We start from the raw sequence: 20,576 nt of genomic DNA on the forward strand, positions 1-20,576 counted from the left end.
CCTTCCTTTTTTGGGGGAAAGTCTTCATTTTGCCTTCCTTTCTGAAGGCAACTTTGCCAGGTTAAGTATTCTTGGTTGGCAGTTTCTTTCTCACAGGATTTTGAATATATCATTCCATTCTCTCCTGGCCTGCAAGGTCCCTGCTCAGAAATCTGCTGTAACCTTATGGGGCTTACCTTGTATGAGAGAGTTTTTTTCTCTCGTTGCTTTTGAAATTCTTTCTTTGTCTTTGATTTAATGAGTTACATTATAATGCATCTTATAGAAGATCATTTTGGGTTGAAATTTTGTGGTGACTTATTACCTTCATTAACTTGGATCTCCAAATCTCTCCCCCAGGTTTGGGAAGTTCTTGGCCATTATTTCTTTAACTAAGCTCTTTACCACATTTTTCTATCCTCCTCCTGGGACTCCAGTGATCTTTACATTTTGTTTTGTTTTGTTTTGATGGTGCCCCATAATTTTCATGAGTTTTCTTTATTGTTTTTCATTCTTTTTCCTTCTTGCTCCCCTATTTGGATAATTTCAGTTAATCTCTCTTTTACATCACTGATTCCTTATTCTGCTTTTTCAAGTCTGATATTGAAGCTCTCTATTCAACTATTCAGTTACTATATTCTTCAGGTCCAAAATTTCTGTTTTGTGTTTTTAAAAAATGTTTTCTCTTGGTTGAACTTTTCATTTTTCTCTTGTATTGTCTTCCTGATTTGGTTAAGTTGTTTATATGTGTTTTTTAAAATAGTGTCCTGAACATCTTTAGAACAACTGTTTTGAATTATTTGTTGAGCAATTCTTGGATCTCCATTTCTTAGGGGCCAGTTCCTGGAAGTTTACTCTATTCCTTTGGTGGAGTCATGTTTTCCTAATTCTTTGTGATTCCAATAGCCTTTTGTAGGTCTGTGCATTTGAAGTAGTCACCTGAACTTTATGGCCTGACTTTGACCTCAGAGTGGGGGCATGCTGATGCAGGGCACCAAGTGTGGGGTGTGGGTGGCATGGTTCTCTTTGGCTATGGCTACTAGGGTCCACAGCATTGACAACACTGTTGTCCTTGGTAAGCATTCAAGGGGTCCATAGTGGCTTCAAGGGCAGTTGGGGTCCTCAGTGACACTTCCAGGTACAGTGGCTAGGGACCAGGCATGTAGTGATGATGGTCAGAGCTCGCAGTGGCATACTTGGCTGCAGAGTCTAGCTGCAAGTGCCTGTGTCGTGTCGTGTCGTGTGTCGGTTGGGCACATCATGCAGTGGTGGGGTCATGGAAGGCAGCAAAGGACAGGCCCAGCTACAGGCTCACTGGCATGCACTACTGTGGCTGTTGGGTATTGCCATGGGTGCACAGTAGTGTAGACTGTTAGGATTCAAACCTAGGATGTGTGGGTGCACAACTGGTGGGGCTAGTGACAGAATTCAGGGCCTAATCCAGATCCACAAGCAATTACAGAATCCCTGGCTGTTGGTGTGCTCCTCTATGCTTCCACAGTCTTACTCCAAGGCCTGCACACTTCAGCAGAGGCCATTGACAATGTCAGGCTCGCCAGGCTTGCAGCATGCAAGTGCACAACTAGTTGGGCTAGCCCCAAATGCACACATGGTGGTGGGGTCAGCGTCGAGGGTCTATACTCTCATCTTATACTTGTGCAACAACAGAGGGCTGGGCTGGCTCCTGGTGCAGTTTCCAGGCTCTTTTTGCAGCCAGAGAGGGGAATTAGAGCAAAGAGACCCAGACAACGGGTGTCAGCATATGCCAATACCTGAAAGCTGGTGAAAACGGGTGTCAGCAAATGCCAATACCTGAAAGCTGGTGAAAACTGCAGGTTTTCACCTTAGTGAAATTTAATGAGACTTACTTCCATGGAGGCTAAGTTGGTGATTGATTTCTTCACTGGCAAAACCTGCTGGGCTTCACTGCAGTGGGTCCTGCTCCGTGGCTGCTATTAGTAGCTATTGTGTTTCTTGTTGTTCCTAGCCATCTCTGCATATCTCACTTTTGTTGGTCTCTGGGTGGGGTAAAACTGAATTGGGACCTTTGTGCAGTATCCTGAAAGCCTGGAGAAGCTGGTCCCTCACTCTGCTTTTCCTTTTCTGGTAAGTGGAACTCTTTCTGGCTGGGGAATCTTGGCATTGAGCAGTGCCAGCTTTAGGGGTGAGATGATGCAGACAAAATGAAACGTTCTTCTTTTCTTGTGCAATTATTCTCAAGCTTTTTTGCTTCACTGTGTTGCTAAGTTTTCTTAAGAGGACTCCTGAGCTCTTCCAGAGCCATTTTTGTTCATGGATAGCTTTCTGATTATTGATCTTTGTGAAGGGATGGAGGTCTCCTACATCATTATTTTGGTGATGTCACTCCCGCCTTTCCCAGATTTTTAAATGCACTCCAAAATTTGTGAATCATTGTGCAGGATAGTAAAGCAGGGAGAAGTCAAGAACCATGTTTTATTGATCCCAGGTCAGCACAATTCCTTATATTGACAGTCATTAAAAACTTATCTTATTTACTTATTATCACTGTTACCCTTAAAATTAATTTTGGAAATAAAAGCTATAACATTTTTATTATTTTCTTTATCAAGCTCTAGAAAGCCATACCACAGTCTGGGGAGTCACCAGTGCCATCGCTGTCCATCAAAGTCAGCTACTCTCATCACCAGACCATCTCAGAAGAGCAGGAGAGGCCCCTACAGAGCATCTATTTGATCCATGTTGACCCATTAAGAGTACAGTACAAGACTCACCATGGGAAAGTCTGCTGGAGATCCCACTAAAGTGGAGACCTTGGCAAACACCATTGGAAGAAATAAGCGACAGGGGACTGCTGCTCTGAAGGTTGGTCAGTGAAAGGCAGCAGTGGCCACACTGAATCTGCAGGGGGAATGGTAGGCCTCATTAAGCAGCACTATGTAGAGATCCTTCCATATTTGCACTATTTAGACAGTGTAAACAGCATAAACACTAAGAGTTTGAATTTGTCCATTGCAGCAAGCCTGGAGGCTTGCAGAGTCCCTAAAATTTATCAGGAGAGCTAGGGTTAACAATTTTGGATTTGGGGGGAACCAATGTTCATGTTGTCATTAGATGGTTGAAATAGTAATCCCAGAATCTTAGGAGGCTAAATGAAACATTTCTACAGGCTGCAGGTTCCAGGAAGTCCCTACAGCTCCCAATGGAAGACATGGCTTATCTGGGCCAAAGAATTTGGATACATCCTTAATTGGCCATACTTTTATGAAGGTTTGAAAACAACTCTGATAGGTTATCTCAAATATTGGTTTGATCAAAAGACTCTTAAGACTTATTTAAAAATTCTTCAGTTGTAGCACAAAAGTAAAAGGGGAAAGTGCAAAGATCTGAGGTAACAAAGAAATAGAAAAAAAATCAAATATATGATTATATAGTAGAAGATGCGAGTGTAAACTAGATCATACAGGGTGCTTTGTAGACTATCTTTTAAAATGTGTGTTTTAAGTATGATAGGACGTCACTGAAAGATTTTTTTTAAGATTTTATTTATTTATTTGAAAGAGAGAGAGAGAGATAGTGAGAGCACAAGCAGAGAGGAGAGGGATTGTTTTATTTATTTATTTATTTTGGCTGTTATGCATAATGTTATGAACATTTTTTTTCAAAGATTTCACTTATTTATTTGAGAGAGAGAGAGAAAGAATGAGAGAGAGAGAGCCTGAAAGGAAAGAGGTCAGCGGGAGAAGCAGACTCCTCACTGAGCAGTGCACCTGATGCGGGACTCAATCCTGGGGTTCTAGGATCATGACCTGAGCCGAACGCAGGTGCCCAACAAACAGCTACCCAGGTATGCTGCTATGGACATTCTTGGGCAATCCTAACCGGGTTTTGGGGTCATGATTGTGGGCCCCAGACAAGCAACATAGGTTGACTAGTAAAGTTGAAAAATATTTTTCAGATACTTTTGAGTTTCTATTATGACTTTTGACGACACTGAGTGCTGAGATTTGGAACATAATTATGTTTGGGTTAACTATCCTAAGATTTGGGGATTGTTTTATTTTTTGTTAATGTGTAGGTGTGAAAAACAATTGCTGTGTAATTTTATATGCTTTAGATCCTTCATAGTGAGGCTGCTGAGCTGTGTGGCAGGCAAACAGACACAAAATCTGAGGTCCTGAACTGCAGCCAGTCTAGAGGAAGACAGTCCAGGCTGCAGCTGCTTAAAGAATGAAGACATGGGGTGCCTGGGTGGCTCAGTGGGTTAAAGTCTCTGCCTTCAGCTCAGGTCATGATCTCAGGGTCCTGGGATCGAGTCCCATATTGGGCTCTCTGCTCAGCAGGGAGCCTGCTTCCCTCTCTCTCTCTGCCTGCCTCTCTGCCTACTTGTGATCTCTCTCTCTCTGTGTCAAAAAAAAAAAAAATCTTTTAAGAAAAAAGAATGAAGACATGGAAAATTCATCTAACTGAAATTGAGCAGAATGAGCAGTTGAGGAAAATGATTATTTGGACTTTAAACTGAAATTGGGGACTTTAATTTCTTGGATTCATAATGCACAGGGACAGCAGAATTTTTTCACACTTTAGCCCTTTGGGACTTCAACTAAAAGATTTTGGACTTTCATTTTTTAAGATTTATATCTTTTAATTATATCACTGGGAAATTAACAATGGGAGAGGTTTCTTATTGAATTTAGGACTATCACGGTATGTTGATATATGATTTTTGAAATATTTTAATTTAGTTTGAAAGATTTGATTTCATTTTAATGTTTTAGTGTTGTTATTTAACTTCATTGCAGAAACTCTGAGAGGCTATGTTGAGCAGTATAGCTGGACAAAATTTGGAGTAGGAAATAGAACAGAAGTGAACGTTCATCTTTAAATTCAAAATGGCACTGAGATCATTCAATTAATATACCAGTCTGTCCCATTTCAGAGCTTAGAGCAAAATCTAATTCTATTAGTAGTAAGAAAGGTCCTAGAAAGTCCTAGAGAGATCCACAAATGAGTATGGAAGGGCCATTATTTTCTTATGACAAATATTTTCTTCACTATGGTAAATGCATAGCAAAGTTCTATGCTAATAATGCCTCATGGACTGATTTTTAGAAGATATCTAAAAAAAGCTCAGAGACCTACATTTAGAATAAAATTTTTAAAAAACGCAGCACAAGATAACTCTTCTATGCAAAGGTAAAGGAAAATACAAGGAATGATGATTAGGAATGATGATTGTATTATCACTTACTCTTCCATCTGGGAGATGGAAAATTTCTTTTGCTGTAGATTTTTTAAGCAGTTAGATGACAGAGACATTCAAATGTGAAAAAAAAAAAATAGTTCTGGATTTTCCTCTTTTACCTGAATCACTGCTACTTCCACTGCCAGGAGTATAAAAATGGTGATTGCACTTTGGCCCTTCAGTTTTTTTCTCCTTGGGCCAAACTGGAAGGTAAATTTGGCCATTCTTCCAAGTGTGGGCCTTGAGCCCTTTCCTGCCAGCATGGGAAAGAGGCTAGAAACCAGCTATGCTCTTTCTGCTCCTGACCTGTCAGCACTGTGGGTTTTCCAGAATTTTCCCACTTGCTGCTACTTTACAAACTCTTCTCTGGTAAGGGAGTCCCTTTTCCATTACTGACATTATATCTTAATTTGGTGCAAGGTTGTGGTATGAGATTGGACCTTTTGTTTGTTTGTTTCATCATGAAAGACCTGTTCTTTACTGTTTTTATTTTTTAAGTGCATGTCATTCACTTTCAAGAGTGATTTCGAAAGGGATTTCAAGAAGGGCACCTGGGTGGCTCAGCTGGTTAAGCATCTGACTCTTGATTTCGTCTCAGGTGGTCATTGCATGGGTTGTGATCTCATGGGTTGTGGAATTGGGTCCCATGTCAGGCTCCATGCTCAGTGGGAAGTCTGCTTGAGATTCTCTCTCTCCTTCCCTCTCCTTCTGCCCCTCCTCCTGCTTGCACGCATGCTCTCTCTCTCTAAAATAAATAAATAAATCTTTAAAGAAAGAAAGAGATTTCAAAAATTTGTGCATATATGGCCATTTTATCCTGACTTTAGAACATTTAAAAATGTTTCAGTGTCTCCTTTAAAAAAAAAAAGTCTGGCATATTTTTTTTTTATTTAATGTACGGACACCATGCAAGGTTCTGAAGCAGAATGTCATATACATTAAAAGCCATCTCTGGGGCGCCTGGGTGGCTCAGTGGTTAAAGCCTCTGCCTTCGGCTCAGGTCATGATCTCAGGGTCCTGGGATCGAGTCCCGCGTCGGGCTCTCTGCTCAGCAGGGAGTCTGCCTCCTCCTCCTGTCTCTCTCTGCCTGCCTCTCTGCCTACTTGTAATCTGTCTGTCAAATAAATTAAAAAAAAAAAGCCATCTCTGGAATTTTGAAGTTGGAGAAAAATTCTGCAAAACATCCCATCTAACCGTCTAATTCTAGTAGTGTTAGGAAACTTACCTACTTTTTTTTTTCTTTTTCAAAGATGATTAAATATTACATAGTCAGAATTTCACATTCTACCTGGCATATGGTGAGTGTTCAAGAAATGTTGGCTTTTATTGTTACTACTCTTTAATTTGCTCAGCCACATGTGATCATCACACAACGATTTTACCCTGTGCTTATGTAATACCTTTTTACTCTCCTTCTCTCTTCTCTCCCTGGCTCTTTCATTCTTCACTTTTTTCTTTTTTTCTTGTTCTAGTCAGCTCCACAATCATCCTCTAAGTCTGCTACTATTTCTGCAGTCAAATGCTCTGCCACTGAGCTATACCCCCCGTCTGCTACTATTTCTACTCTCATTGTTCCTATCAATAACTCCCATCAGGCAGATAGTGCAGATTTGTATGTTTACTTAAAAAAAAAAGATTTTATTTATTTATTTGAGAGAGAGAAAGAGAGCACATGAGTGGTGGGGTTGGGCCGAGGGAGAGGGAGAAGCAGGCTCCTGGTTGAGCAGGGAGTCCAATGTGGGGCTAGATCCTAGGACCCTGAAATCATGACCTGAGCTAAAGGCAGCTGCTTAACTAACTGAGCCACAGGCTCTCCTGTATATTTACTTTCTAGTCCTATGAAGTACAAATGTGTTTCTTCTTTTTTATTTTTTAAGATTTTATTTATTTATTTATTTATTGGACTGAGAGAGACAGCAAAAGCAGGAACACAAGCAGGCGAAGTGGGAGAGGGAGAAGCAGGCTTCCCGAAGAGCAGGGAGCCCGAAGAGGGCCTCCATCCCAGGACCCTGGATTCATGACCTGAGCCAAAGGCAGATGCTTAACTACCGAGCCACCTAGGTGCCCACAAACATGTTGCTTATTGAGGTATATTATTAAATTTAAACATAAACTATTTAAATTACTGTATCAACTTATACTAGGAGGTCCTATATGTTAGTATAAATGCAGAACACCCAAATATTATTGCTTATGGGGATATCCCTTTAGTGTTCATGGACAGGTGTGAAGTAGGGGAATGCCTTTATAATGCAGAAGAAGGTCTGCTTCTGCTTGGCACCATTTTGTATTCAAAGTAAGGATGCTTGTTAGTTAGTTCATGGTATTTTCCTTTAGTCCATAAGATGTGCAGCATTTGGGAGGACATTTTAGCTCATGCTCATCTTATTTCTTTGGTCACTCCAGACATTTCTGGGAAGAAGGATTTTAACACTTTTCATAGTGTTACGTTTTCTGGAAGTCAACCTATACTTTCATGGACTCTTAGAAAATCCAGTCGTATGTTGTTTCCAGTGCTTGGAATCATCTCTCAAAGACATTTGCTGATTACCATGTTAATGCCCAAAAAATGTTTTAGAGCTCTTTTCCAAGAATGCATTACCTTAGCATTCAGAATTAAGATCTGTCTCTGATTCAAAAATCAAAGTATAATCATGGAAACTATTTTTTCAGGAAATTAGATTTTCCTGGCTGAGATAGCAATAAGTCTGATTGACAAGGAAAACTTTCCACATGAGCAATATTCTAAAGGAGGCATAAAGAGGTTTTATCTGGGAATTTCAGAACACTGAGAGAAACGATTGTTTAAGGTGGGCCTGATTTTGGCAATGATTCTTTAATATGTTGAAAATGTGAGATAAAATTTTTATTTTTACTTCTTTGTAACCACAAGATGGCACCAGTTTCCTATTTTTAAAACTTTGACACTGTCATTTTTCATTTTTTACTTTTTTTAAAGATTACAAGCTGTTTGGGGACATTTGGTTATAACTTTCCCTCAAATACGGGCTCATAGACTGTAAGGCTAGAGTTATGGTATTAAATAAGAATTTGTAGGTGGAATAAGATTTATAATATGCATTGCATATACATGGGATTTAAATGCTTTAAATGGTTGGAATCTCAGCCCAAGGGAAAGGAGTTTCTCTGGGGGTTTTTAAGTGAAAGGGCATTGGGCAACTTAAACTGGGTTACACCATGAGAAGTTAGATGTAAAGTGGTCTTGGCCAGGAGTTCCCTGTCTGGTCCAAGGGTATGAGCTGACAGAGAATATAGGCAGGAGGAGAAGGAGGGTAAGAATGTCAGCTGTGCTGAGAGTTGAACTCTCCTAGAAATGATATTTTGAAGTGAGGGGAATACTTAGGTTGTCTTTGAGGAAGGAGAAGGAAGAGATCAGCGTGCCTAAGCATGCCTAAGCGTGCCTAAGGCAGAAGCAAAAAGTAGAAGGCAATTCCACCCACTTCTCAGCTCTGACCTAACTCTGTTAACATATTCTGGTTTAGCAAACTGTCCTGGGCCTACAAAAGACAAATGAAGGGAACCAATGGGGAACCAGCCACCTTCCTGTCATAAATACTGTTGTAAGGCTGTTGCTCAGCTATAGTTAAAAGACCTTCCTGTCCTCACCGTCCCTTCATTCCCTGTTCTCCTTCTCTTCATCAGTCCCATCCCTTTTGGTTATAAGTAGTAGAAACCCAGTGCAAAGTAGCTTAAACAAAAGGGAATTTATCCACACATGAGACTTAAAAGTTCAGGGTTTGAATAACTTCAAACAGCTGCATATAGATGTTCCACTGTTGGTTCTGTTGTTGTTGTTGTCGTTGTTTTTCCCCTGTTGTCTTCATTCTTCCTCACATCTGTCCAGGTTGCAGGAAAGATTGCCCCAGCAGCACTAGACCTTCACGATTTTCATAGCCATCAATCTCAGAAGCCATTAGTTTCTCTCCCAGTATTCCTACAAAGATCCTCATTGATGGGTCTGTGTGTGTGTCCACTTGGCATAAGAATTATATGGACCACACAAGGTGCAATACTCAAAAGAAAAGGTTCATGAACAGATTTTAAATGTAACCCATGTCCATTATATCTTCCTAAGAAAGTATCTGGATAGTAACATGGCCCTAGACCAATGTTCCCAATGTAGTAAGAACTAATCTACTAAATGCAGGGAAAGTACACAGCTTATAATTATGGATAAGACTAGATCTAAGTTTGGAGATCTTCAGTCTAGGAGGAAAGTCTCTTAGAGAGAATTAAAGGTTTGATCTGTTGTTACCCTGTAGTATTTCCTGTTCTTTTTAGCCATTTACTTCTATGGGTAAGCATAATGGTGGTCAGGTTGACTCGAGAAGAATTTCTGGTCTCAGAGTCTCCTGAACTAAAATCAGTCTTTTTCCCTCTCCCTCCTTCTATCCCTCCCTCTGTACCTTCCCACCCCATCATCAAATGTGACTGGATTTCCTTTGACCCATTGTATGTAGGACTTGTTTGGAATCCTGAAATGAGACATTCAACAGAAATCTTGGGACTAAAATCTTTGTGCTCAAAGCAGGGAATTGGAGATGTTTCCTTATACTGATGTGTGGTCATGTAATTGTGCCAATAATGAAAGCTCTAGATTTAGTTACTTTCATTAATTTCCATCTCACAAAGGTAGTAAGTGTTCTGTAGTGAGTGCCTGGGACGATGGCTCTTGCCAAATCTGGAGAATATAAGAAAAGAAGAGTTCTTCTGGGTAAACGTTCTTAGTGCCAGGTATTAGAAGCTTTTGTAGAGCTCAACAGCATACTGAGAAGTTTAATTATATACTCCTATATTTTAGGTTAAGTTTATTTTATAATGGGTCGACCCATTATATTAACATGATGACTGTGCTTTTCTTGTGGAAAACTTGGAAAGAGACTTAGAATAAAATGTCCCCCTGCCTCCCCCCCACTATGAAAACTAGATTGTTTAGTTTGAAAGAATTGATCATAGTCTTACAATGACAGTTTCTACACTATTTCACACAGCATTCTCAGAGTATTTAACATTTACTTTGACAGCAAAGCTGTGGAAAGAAAGGTTCTATCAGTGGTATGAACCAAAAACCAGGTAAGAAGCTTGACTTTTAGGCATAATTTCTACCCTGTTAATTGTCCTATTGGTCTTAAGAAAACGAGATAGACAATCATCCATTCTTAGTGGGCTAATGAGGCACAATGTCTGAAAAGTTGGCATGTATATTAGAAATTCCTTAATTATGAATGATGTCCAACATCTTTTCAAGTACCTGTTGGCCATCTGTATGTCTTCTTTGGAAAAATGTCTATTCAGAGCCTCTACTCATTGTAAAATCAGACTGTGTTTTGTTTTGTTTGGCTATTGAGTTGTATGAGATCTTCATGTATTTTTGATATCTGCTCTACTCCAAGTCCTATTTCTATGTTCCCTTTTCATGGACTGGCACCACCATTCATTTGGACAGGCTAGTTTTTCTCTCATCCTATCGACCACTGAATTCTGAAATTTTTACTTTCGAAACATCTTTTGAATTCTTCTGTCAGTTTCCACCATAGTCTGAACAACATTTTTTTTAATGTGGAAGACTGCATTATTAGCCTTAAAAATGGCTTTCTTGTATGCAATCTGACCTTCACCCTGGCAGAATAACCTTTTCAAGTATGAATCTGTTGATACCACCGCTTAGACAAGACACTTCAGAAATTCCCCTTTACATTAAAGATAAAGACTCTGTTTCTAAACATAAGTCACCAGTGTCTGTATGATCTGGCCCCTCCCTTAGACTCTGGCTTTCTCCTGCACCACCTCCCTCACTCCCTATGCTCCCACCTCTCTGGACATGCTCTCTCTTGCCACAGAGTCTTCTCACATGAGGTTCCTTCTGTCTGGATCACTCTTCTACCTCTCCACTACTTACCAAGTGGACTCCTATCTTCCCGCGATATAAGCTCAAGCTTTAGCTCCTCAAGTCTGCCTTCGTGGACCTGCCTTGCAGCTCTTTCTTGGCGCTTATCACTGATAATTTTACATTTGCTTCTATTGTTATTGTTAACCAATGACACCTGTCTTCCCTACTGGATTCAAGCTCTACGAGGTCATGACTTATGTCTGCCAATCATTAATTCCATAGTCCCAGGCAAGAGAATGTAATAGGAGCTCAATAAATAGTTAGATGAGAGATTTCTTATATTGCTTTACAACTTACTTTTCTATCTAAAAGAAAGTGGTGTGCGATTACTGTTAGGTTTGGGCTGTCTTGAGCATTGTTGTGAAGTGGCCAGCAGAACCTTCAATGGCATACATGAAAGGGATGTAGCAGGCTACTGTGTATGTTCTTCCAGAGGTTGTGGATAGAGAAGCCCAATTTCTCAGAAGAAATAGATGTTGCTCCCACCTTATTTCCTCTCTAGCCACGTAAAAAGCTGACTAAATGGAGCAAGTTAATTTAGCACAGTTTCAGATGAAGTCTCACACTATTCCTGGGATGGGATAGCATTATAGGATAGTCAAGGTGGTCTGAGATTGGCTGTGGACAGTTGCAATTATTCCATACACGTTGGGAAGCATGTTGAAGTTTCCAGAAGTGTTACCCGAAATAAAAATCTTGTTTGCCTAATTAAAAGCTGTTCCCACCTTTTCTGGGGATGTAGAGCCTTTATTGCATTCCAATGTGTAACCCTAACTCATGTGCCTTGAGAAAGATACAGTATCCAGACCCCAGCAAGAAATTCTAATGGATCTAAGCCAGTCACTGTGACCCAGTTTTCTTGTCAGTTATTGAATCTTGATGCGGGCATGCCACTGCATGTGAGAGGCCTTCGTGTTCTTGGAGAAAATGCTCTTCTCTTATTATCAGAGGCACCTGGATAAGCAGTCCCCCTCCTTCTGCTCAATGCTGTTGTGTCTGAATGGGGTCCTGAGAAGACTGCAGCCAGCTTGTGACGTGGGAACTAGTCTGCACATGAGAGACATGCTGAGCATGGCAGAGAGGCAAGGTAGAAAGCTCTGAGCTGCAGGCTAGTTCTCCAGACTCCAGCCTCCAGACTGCCACCAACCTACCATCTGTCTAAAATATTTTATTTTTTTTTAAAGATTTTATTTATTTATCCAACAGAGAGAAATCACAAGTAGGCAGAGAGGCAGGCAGAGAGAGAGAAGGAAGCAGGCTCCCCGCCGAGCAGAGAGCCCGACGCGGGGCTCGATCCCAGGACCCTGAGATCATGACCTGAGCTGAAGGCAGTGGCTTAACCCACTGAGCCACCCAGGCGCCCCTAAAATATTTTAATGTAATAATTGTATTCCCCTGCTTTCTTGTCAGTTTCCTGCTATAGTATCCATTTGGCCTCTGCCAACCATTTTTCTGTTCTCATCTTTAAATATGGCCCCCTCTGAACCTCTGCTGCGCTTGTTTCTTGGCATTTAAAGTCCTGTCATACGAGATCGCTTGCCGTTCCCGACTGCTAAGGCCTGTTATTTCATGGCTCTGTCAGATTGTTTATGCTTTGTGTTCCCTGTGGTTTAGAAATCCTATTCTCTGTGATGCCTCTCTTGACTTCTGAGGTAGCATTTATTTTACCACCAGACCTAGAACCTCTTTTTTTTTTTTTTAAAGATCTTCTTTACTTGAGAGAGGGAATGCATGCGACTAGAGGAGGAGCAAGGTGGGGGAGGGAAAGAGAGGGGAGAGAATCTTCGGCAGACTCCTTGCTGAGCTCGAGCCTGACGTTGGGCTTGATCCGTGACTCTGAGATGATGCCCTGACCTACAACTGAAAGTTGAATGCTTAACTGACTGAGCCACCCCGGTGCTCCCAGACCTAGAACTTCTAACATAATATGAAAATGATTTCAAAAAATTAGTTTTTTGTTTATCTCTCCCCAGTAGACTGAGGACATTCTTTCTGATCATTGGTTATTTATCTTTACATTTTCACAACCTATACGAGTCCAAGTTTGTAAAAGGTACTCAATGAACATTTAATAAATTAATGAGGTTTTTCCTCTAGTAGAGATAAAGGAGTGTGAACATCAAACCATCAGAACCCTGAGTCCACAGGCGACCTACTGTTTTCAGTATAGTGTTCTTACAGAGAGTTTCTTTCTTAATTGACTGATGGAAGTGTAAGTTCCAGGGTTAGTTTCCTTGCCATTGATTAAGTAATTTATTTTTGAGTCTTAGTGTAATTCTTCTGATGGTCAACAAAAACTAGAAATTCTAGAATTTTTGAAAGGATTTTTTTTGTAAGTGATCATTATATTATTGGGCAGTGTTATCTATATAGTAATGCCTTGTTTGTGTATTTAGGGGTTCCTGTTGCGGGACAGGGGATCGGATGTTGAGAGTTTGGACAAACTCATGAAAACCAAAAATATACCTGAAGCTCACCAAGATGCATTTTAAAAACTGGTTTTGCAGAGGGTTTTCTGAAAGCTCAAGCCCTAGCGCAAAAAAACAATGGTAGGTTGATTAGACACCATCCATATTTGGGAAGAATATCTAAAAAGAAGTCATAGTCCTACCTTTAAGTGGTTACACATACTTTTTCTAACACATATGCACTTTTCCATTGGTTATATTCCATTATATTTGTAACTTAAGCTGTGTCAAAATGGAAATACCTGTTGACACTCTCCCTTTTCTCAAATGAGAACCAGAGTCAAGGACAGAAGCGTGAGGGCCTTCATGAGGTTTTTGATAATAGGGTGCTGAATGGAAATCATGGCAACTATACAAAAGAATGTCAGGTTCCAACATTGCATTTGATGGAACTTGATTACTGTCAATAACCTAATTCTTGCTTTTCAAGGTGTCATTTGTCATTGTTGTTATTTGATTTAAAAAAATTTTTTTTTCTTTTCCTCTTCCAGATTCTCTGAGACAAACTCGTCTGATTCTCTTCGGTCTGCTGCTGTTTGGCATTTATGGACTCTTAAAAAATCCATTTTTATCTGGCAAAGGCTCTTTTTATTTATCTTTTATTTTTAATCTTTTAAATACTCGACTTTTTTTCATAGTCTGCCTTAGACAGGAGAGAAGAAGCATTTCCTGTTTTGTTTTCATTTTTTAAAGATTTTATTTATTTATTTGACAGAGAGAGAGAAAGATCACAAGTAGGCAGAGAGGTAGGCAGAGAGAGCGGGGAAAGCAAGCTCCCTGCTAAGCGGAGAGCCTGATGTGGGGCTTGATCCCAGGACCCTGAGACCATGACTTGAGCCTGATGTGGGGCTTGATCCCAGGACCCTGAGACCATGACTTGAGCTGAAGGCAAAGGCTTAATCCCCTAAGCCACCCGGGTGCCCCAGCATTTACTATTCTGGTGTCTAGCCCTTTCTTTCCTAAGTCAACACTTCAAAGATTGGGTCAATTTGAGGTGGTTTTTTGCATTGAGGTAGAAATATTTTAATCTGTTATGGTTACATGCCAACTGCATTATTAGGCCTCATTATATTTACATTGCTTTGTGGGTTACAAGAAAAGTTCCTTTAGACACTGTACGAATTTCAAGTTTTATTTTGAGAAAATAATTAATATTTTGTTAATGTTCCAAGGATTATGTTAGAGCAAAAACGTTAGCTTAGCTTCTGTTAGTGGTTGGTTTTCCAGACTTCTAGAAAGTTACACCTGTCCAATTATAAAACTTAAAAACATGTAGAATAATTTTATAATAACAATACAAAGTGAAATAGCCCGCTATTTCACAGACACAGTAATAAATTTATGAAAAATTTATATATAATATATAAGTATATAAAAATCTGGGGCTCCTGTGTGGCTCAGTTGGTTAAACATCTGCCTTCAGTTCAGGTGATGATCTCAGGGTCCTGGGATCGAGACATCTGCGCCTTCCCCCACTTGTGTGCTTTCTCTCTCCCCCTCTCCAATAAATAAAATCTTAAAAAAAAAAAAAAATATATATATATATATATATACACACACATACACACACATAAATTTAGTATACAATTAAGAATTGCCTCAAGCGATTCTCGTAGTTCTCAGTTTACCAGTCTAAAAGGAAGTAATAATGCCCATCCTAAGTAGTTCCTGTCGCTTTCTCAGCTATTCAGTTTTTACTCGTGTTTTCTATGTTCTTTCTGACTGGTTGCCTTGAGAGAAAAAACTGGTAACAATTAAAGAATAACAGTTGGTCTGGATCAGGACTTCATCCCCGAACTTGCCTGTTACCCCAGATATTTTAAGTTTTTTGTGGCATCAAACCTTAGATGAGATTTTAACATCCAGGAATAGTCTTTTTTTTTTTCCTTAGGATTTTATTTATTTGACAGGGAGTGAGTGCAAACATGGGGAGCAGCAGGCACAGGGAGAAGCAGGCTCCCCGTTGAGCAGGGAGCCGGATGTGGGGCTCAGTTTCAGGACCCTGAGGTCATGACCTGAGCGGAAGGCAGATGCTTAACCGACTGAGCCATCCAGGCGCCCCCAGAATATTCTTTTTATAGCTAGAGTCACCTTCTTTTGTCTCCTTATTTTCAAAACACAACCAGTGTAGGGACACCATATGATCGATATTGGAGAGGTGGGGTTAGTTCGGGCTATTGTTTTATGTTTCTTAATTTCTTATATTAAACCAAAATATGTATCAAAATATGAAGTGCATTGCCTTATAATTTCTTATAAGGTTCAGGTGGTTTGGCTATAAATTTAATTTGCATAATTTATAAAGTCCCTCTGTGTAGATCCTTAAATAAACAATGTAGTGGGCTAAAACTGTTAGTGTCCAGTGTAGAGTTACTATATTACATTTGCTCTGCCAACTTGTGTATTCTTGGTATGTTAACTGTTTTCAACAAAACTCTAGTTTTGCTTACTGATCTTTTTTTTTTTTTTTTGGCATCTAAATTTCTGTCTTACAGATAATATTTTTGTCTTTTTCTGAGGAAATTAAATATTGCTCTATTTACTCACTTACATCTGTTCAGTAGGGAAGTTAAACCAAAGGGGAGAGGTTTTAAGAAAGTTTTGTAATAGTTCCCTGTAGTTGATCTGAAGTGTTTTACTGTCTTTCCAAGTTTTCACTGTCATTCTTAAGGATGTCATTACTGATACATATCATCTGAGGGCAAGTAATAACAGTTGCTAGAGGAGGAGGCTGCATGAAAAGTGAAATAATCTCTTTTAAGGTTTACCCTTTAAAAAAAAAATGCTAGTGCCAGTTTTTATATTGGGTTTAAGGCAGTGTATCTTGTGGTGTGCATCCCTGACCAGTTGTATCAGGATAATTTAGGGTGATGGTTAAAAATTCAAACTGTCCTAGGCCTTTTTCTAGAACTACAAACCAGAAGTTCTGGGCCATGGCCTGGGAACTTGCATTTATACATTTCTCAAGTGATTTTTATGCAGAGTTGAGTTTGAGAATGATTGGTTTAAATTTCTCTTGTTAGATATGATAGGGGAAGAGGGAAATAATTTTTCATTTTAAAATATTTATTTATTTGGGGGCGCCTGGGTGGCTCAGTGGGTTAAGCCGCTGCCTTCGGCTCAGGTCATGATCTCAGGGTCCTGGGATCGAGTCCCACATCGGGCTCTCTGCTCAGCAAGAAGCCTGCTTCCCTCTCTCTCTCTCTCTCTCTGCCTTCCTCTCCGTCTACTTGTGATCTCTCTCTGTCAAATAAATAAATAAAAATCTTTAAAAATAAATAAATAAATAAAATATTTATTTATTTGACAGAGAGAGAGAGAGATCACAAGTAGGCAGAGAGGCAGGCAGAGGGGGAGGGGGAAGCAGGCTCCCTTTCTGAGCAGAGAGCCTGATGTGGGGCTCGATCCCAGGACCCTGAGATCATGACCTGAGCTGAAGGCAGAGGCTTAACCCACTGAGCCACCCAGGTGCACAATTTTTTATTTTAATTGGAAAGTGTAAAGATATTATTTTAGGGGTGCCTGGGTGGCTCAGTCGTTAAGCATCTGCCTTCAGCTCAGGTCATGATCCCAGAGTCCTGGGATCGAGCCTGCATCAGACGCCCTGCTTGGCAGAAGCCTGTTCCTCCTCTCCCACTCCCCCTACTTGTGTTCTCTCTCTCTGTGTGTCTCTCTCTGTCAAATAAATAAAATGTTAAAAAAAAAGATGTCATTTTAATATGAGTCATTTATTCCTTGAACATGGTCTAGAAATCTGGAAGATGTAGTTTCTTTACTTCACTATGAATTAATGTATGTAAACTTAGATATAATTTTCTGTACTTTCTTACATCTGAATAATAGGGTGGTTGAAATTTTATGAAACTATCAAATATATAAACAATTATTTTTTTTCTCTTTAGTCTGCTTCTGGACAACAGGGCTTGACTCTGCAGTAGATCCCGTCCAGATGAAAAATGTCACCTTTGAACATATTAAAGGAGTAAGTTAAAAAGTTTACCATGCAGTCTTCAAATATTATCTAATTATATAAGGCCAATATTTGATTTTAAAGGTATAAAATAGAAAATATATATATTGGTCTCTACCTCCAGTTTGAGGCACTAAAACTCTTGTAATTCCCTAAACAACAAGAGTACTAAGTGCATCTTTGCATCTGCAGTTTGGTCTTTGAAGCTGATGTCTGACACAGGGCTTCTAAATCCCTAGGAATTTCGTGGGTGATGGCACTGTCATTTGTATGAGGCCACTCTGGTGGGTTCCTGGGTGGGGCTGGACCCTAGAAAAAATGAAGCCGTGATTAGAACCTTGGAAGTTTTAGCTTCACTGCATATTCTCCAGCCCTCTTTTAGGTTTTGGGACAGAAGAAATAAATCTCTGCTGTCATTTCTAACAGAAAATAAACCATGATATTGCATAAGGAAATAATAGAGTATGCTCAAATGTGATGAAGCATTATAGGAAAAATATGGAGCAGCACAAAGAAGACTGGGAGTTTTGAGAGAAAGATCACAATTTTATTTTTATTTATTTATTTATTTTTAAAGATTTTATTTATTTATTTGACAGACAAGATCACAAGTAGGCTGAGAGGCAGGCAGAGAGAGAAAGAGGAGGAAGCAGGCTCCCTGCTGAGCAGAGAGCCCCATGCGGGGCTCCATCCCAGGACCCTGAGATCATGACCTGAGCTAAAGGCAGACACTTAACCCACTGAGCCACCCAGGTGCCCCTAAAGATCACAATTTTAAATGGGGATATTCAGTGTTTGATTGAGAAGGTGACATTGAGTGAAGATTTGAAGATGATGGAGTAAACCATGCATGTATTTTTTTTTTTAAGATTTTATTTTTAAGTAATCTCTACACCCAACATGGGGCTCAGACTTAACCCTGAGATCAAGAATCACATGCTCTACTGACTGAGCCAGCCAGCTGTGCCTAAACCATGTATGTATTTGAGCAAAGGACTCTTCTAGCCAGAGGAAGAGAGAGAGCAAAGATCCTGAGAATTCACGTGCCTGACTTGTTTGACAGGCAAAAGCCCACTGTCATGTGGAGTAGAATGAGAGCAGCTACTCTTCCACACTCTGTTCCCTATCTATGCATAAATATTTTTCACAACCTCGACTATCAGGGAATAAAGTATCAGGAGTCACTGTGATAATTTTATACCAAGTAGTCCTTCCCTTGCCTTGGCAATTTTTTATTTTATTTTATTTTATTTTATTTTTAGATTTTGACAAGCTCCTTTTGATCATTTTTAATTATCTCAAGAAGAAATATTTCACAGAAATATGGATATGTTGACTATTTAGGAATTGACATCTATTTTAATATAGGCCACTATAAATTAGATATAAAGAAAGGTCATCTTTAATAAAAAAGTTATCAATGTGAACAAAAATGTACTAATGTTTACTATTATAGCACAGGATATTAGAGCTATGTTAAAAACATTATCTAGGATTATAAGATAGGTCCTTAAAGATCATTTAGGCCAACTCCCTACGTAAGGAAAAAAAAAAAAAAGAGGAGCAAACTTTGAGATGTAATGGCTAAGGCTATTCCCCAAGACCACACAACTATTTGGTAGATAAACTAAATTTTAAATACAAGTCTCCTGATTTCTAATGAAATTCTCTTTCAAAAAAAGTTGACATAGTATGATCCCAAAGTTTAACTCATATTTCAAATTTGTTGTTCTTATATATGTGAGCTGTTTGTTTTTTCTTTCACCATTCTAAGCTACACATTTCCATGTTGAAAGATCATTAAAAGAATCATTATCTAACATAGTACAAAACACAGGCAATTTGATTCTGTCATTATGTCCCATGTATTTTATCTTCAAATTATTATATAAAAATTTTTAGGCTCTCGGACAGCTTCTCTGTTCCCCTGCTTTCTGCCTTCAGCTACTTATTCTTGCTGGCCTTGTTTTCCTTGGCAATTTTTTAAAAAGACACTATTTATTTATTTGACAGAGAGAGAGAGAGAGATCACAGTAGGCAGAGAGGCAGGCAGAGTGAGAGGGGGAAGCAGGCTCTGCGCTGAGCAGAGAGCCGGATGCGGGGCTCGATCCCAGGACCCTGGGATCATGACCTGTGCCAAAGGCAGAGGCTTTAACCCACTGAGCCACCCAGGCTCCCCTCCTTTGGCAATTTAAACAGCTGTGAACCGTGTCGGAATGCGAAAAGAGAATAATTGAGGAAGAGGTTGGTGCGGTGAGTATTTGAAAACTGATTAGTGCAGAGGGCCCTGCCCATTTTAAGATGCACAGTCAGCCTGCTCTCCATTGAACCTGTGCTGAGATTATGGTCCGCGAGGCGTTCTTCCTTTCTCCCTGCAGTGTATATACTTCAGTACTCAATATACTACACTTCTTTTGGAATGAGTCCAATTCTGATTATGAAGCTTAAGAAGACGTATTGATAATATTAGAAAGGGCTCATCCCAAAGTTTGTAGATGATCACAAAGTTTTCTGTGCTAATCTAAACAAATGTTATAATTAATGTTACAATTTTATATTGCCACCATCGCTATAGAATCTAAATTTATATAGACCAATGTAATGTATAACGTTTACCAAAATAGGTGGGTCAGTAGGTGGTACCTGTGATCAGTTTTACCGACTCTTAAAGAGCTAGTATAGGAATTTCATTTCCTTGCCTAGAATTTCTGGTTCTGTAGGAATAATTTTACATATAGTTGCCATAAAAATACTAATAAGGGCTTTTATAACTTCATTCATTGTCTTGATCCCTAAACTCCATTCTATATAGATTTTATATACCTCAGTTGGGAATTTTCTTGACAGAAAGTTTGGGCAGAGAAAATGTAGCTTTAGTAGTAGATGACATCTAATCTGTTTCCCTTTTCCTACAGTTTAAAGTTATTGATTACCTTGACCAAATGTCTTTTGGCCTTCTTTCAGTAGATGGATATCTTTGAATATTTAAAAAGTGTATTTTAATGGATAAAGGGCTAGATCTCT

At 39.5% G+C, this 20,576-nt stretch overlaps 1 pseudogene; it reads left to right on the forward strand.

Moving 5' to 3' along the window:
• LOC125107629 (ATP-dependent zinc metalloprotease YME1L1-like) overlaps positions 1–17,691 on the forward strand; it is a 30,894-nt pseudogene extending 13,203 nt beyond the window's left edge.
• Positions 17,692–20,576: the final 2,885 nt, after the last annotated feature.

Source organism: Lutra lutra, chromosome 8 (genome assembly GCF_902655055.1).
Source record: "Lutra lutra chromosome 8, mLutLut1.2, whole genome shotgun sequence".
Lineage (NCBI taxonomy): Eukaryota > Metazoa > Chordata > Mammalia > Carnivora > Mustelidae > Lutra > Lutra lutra.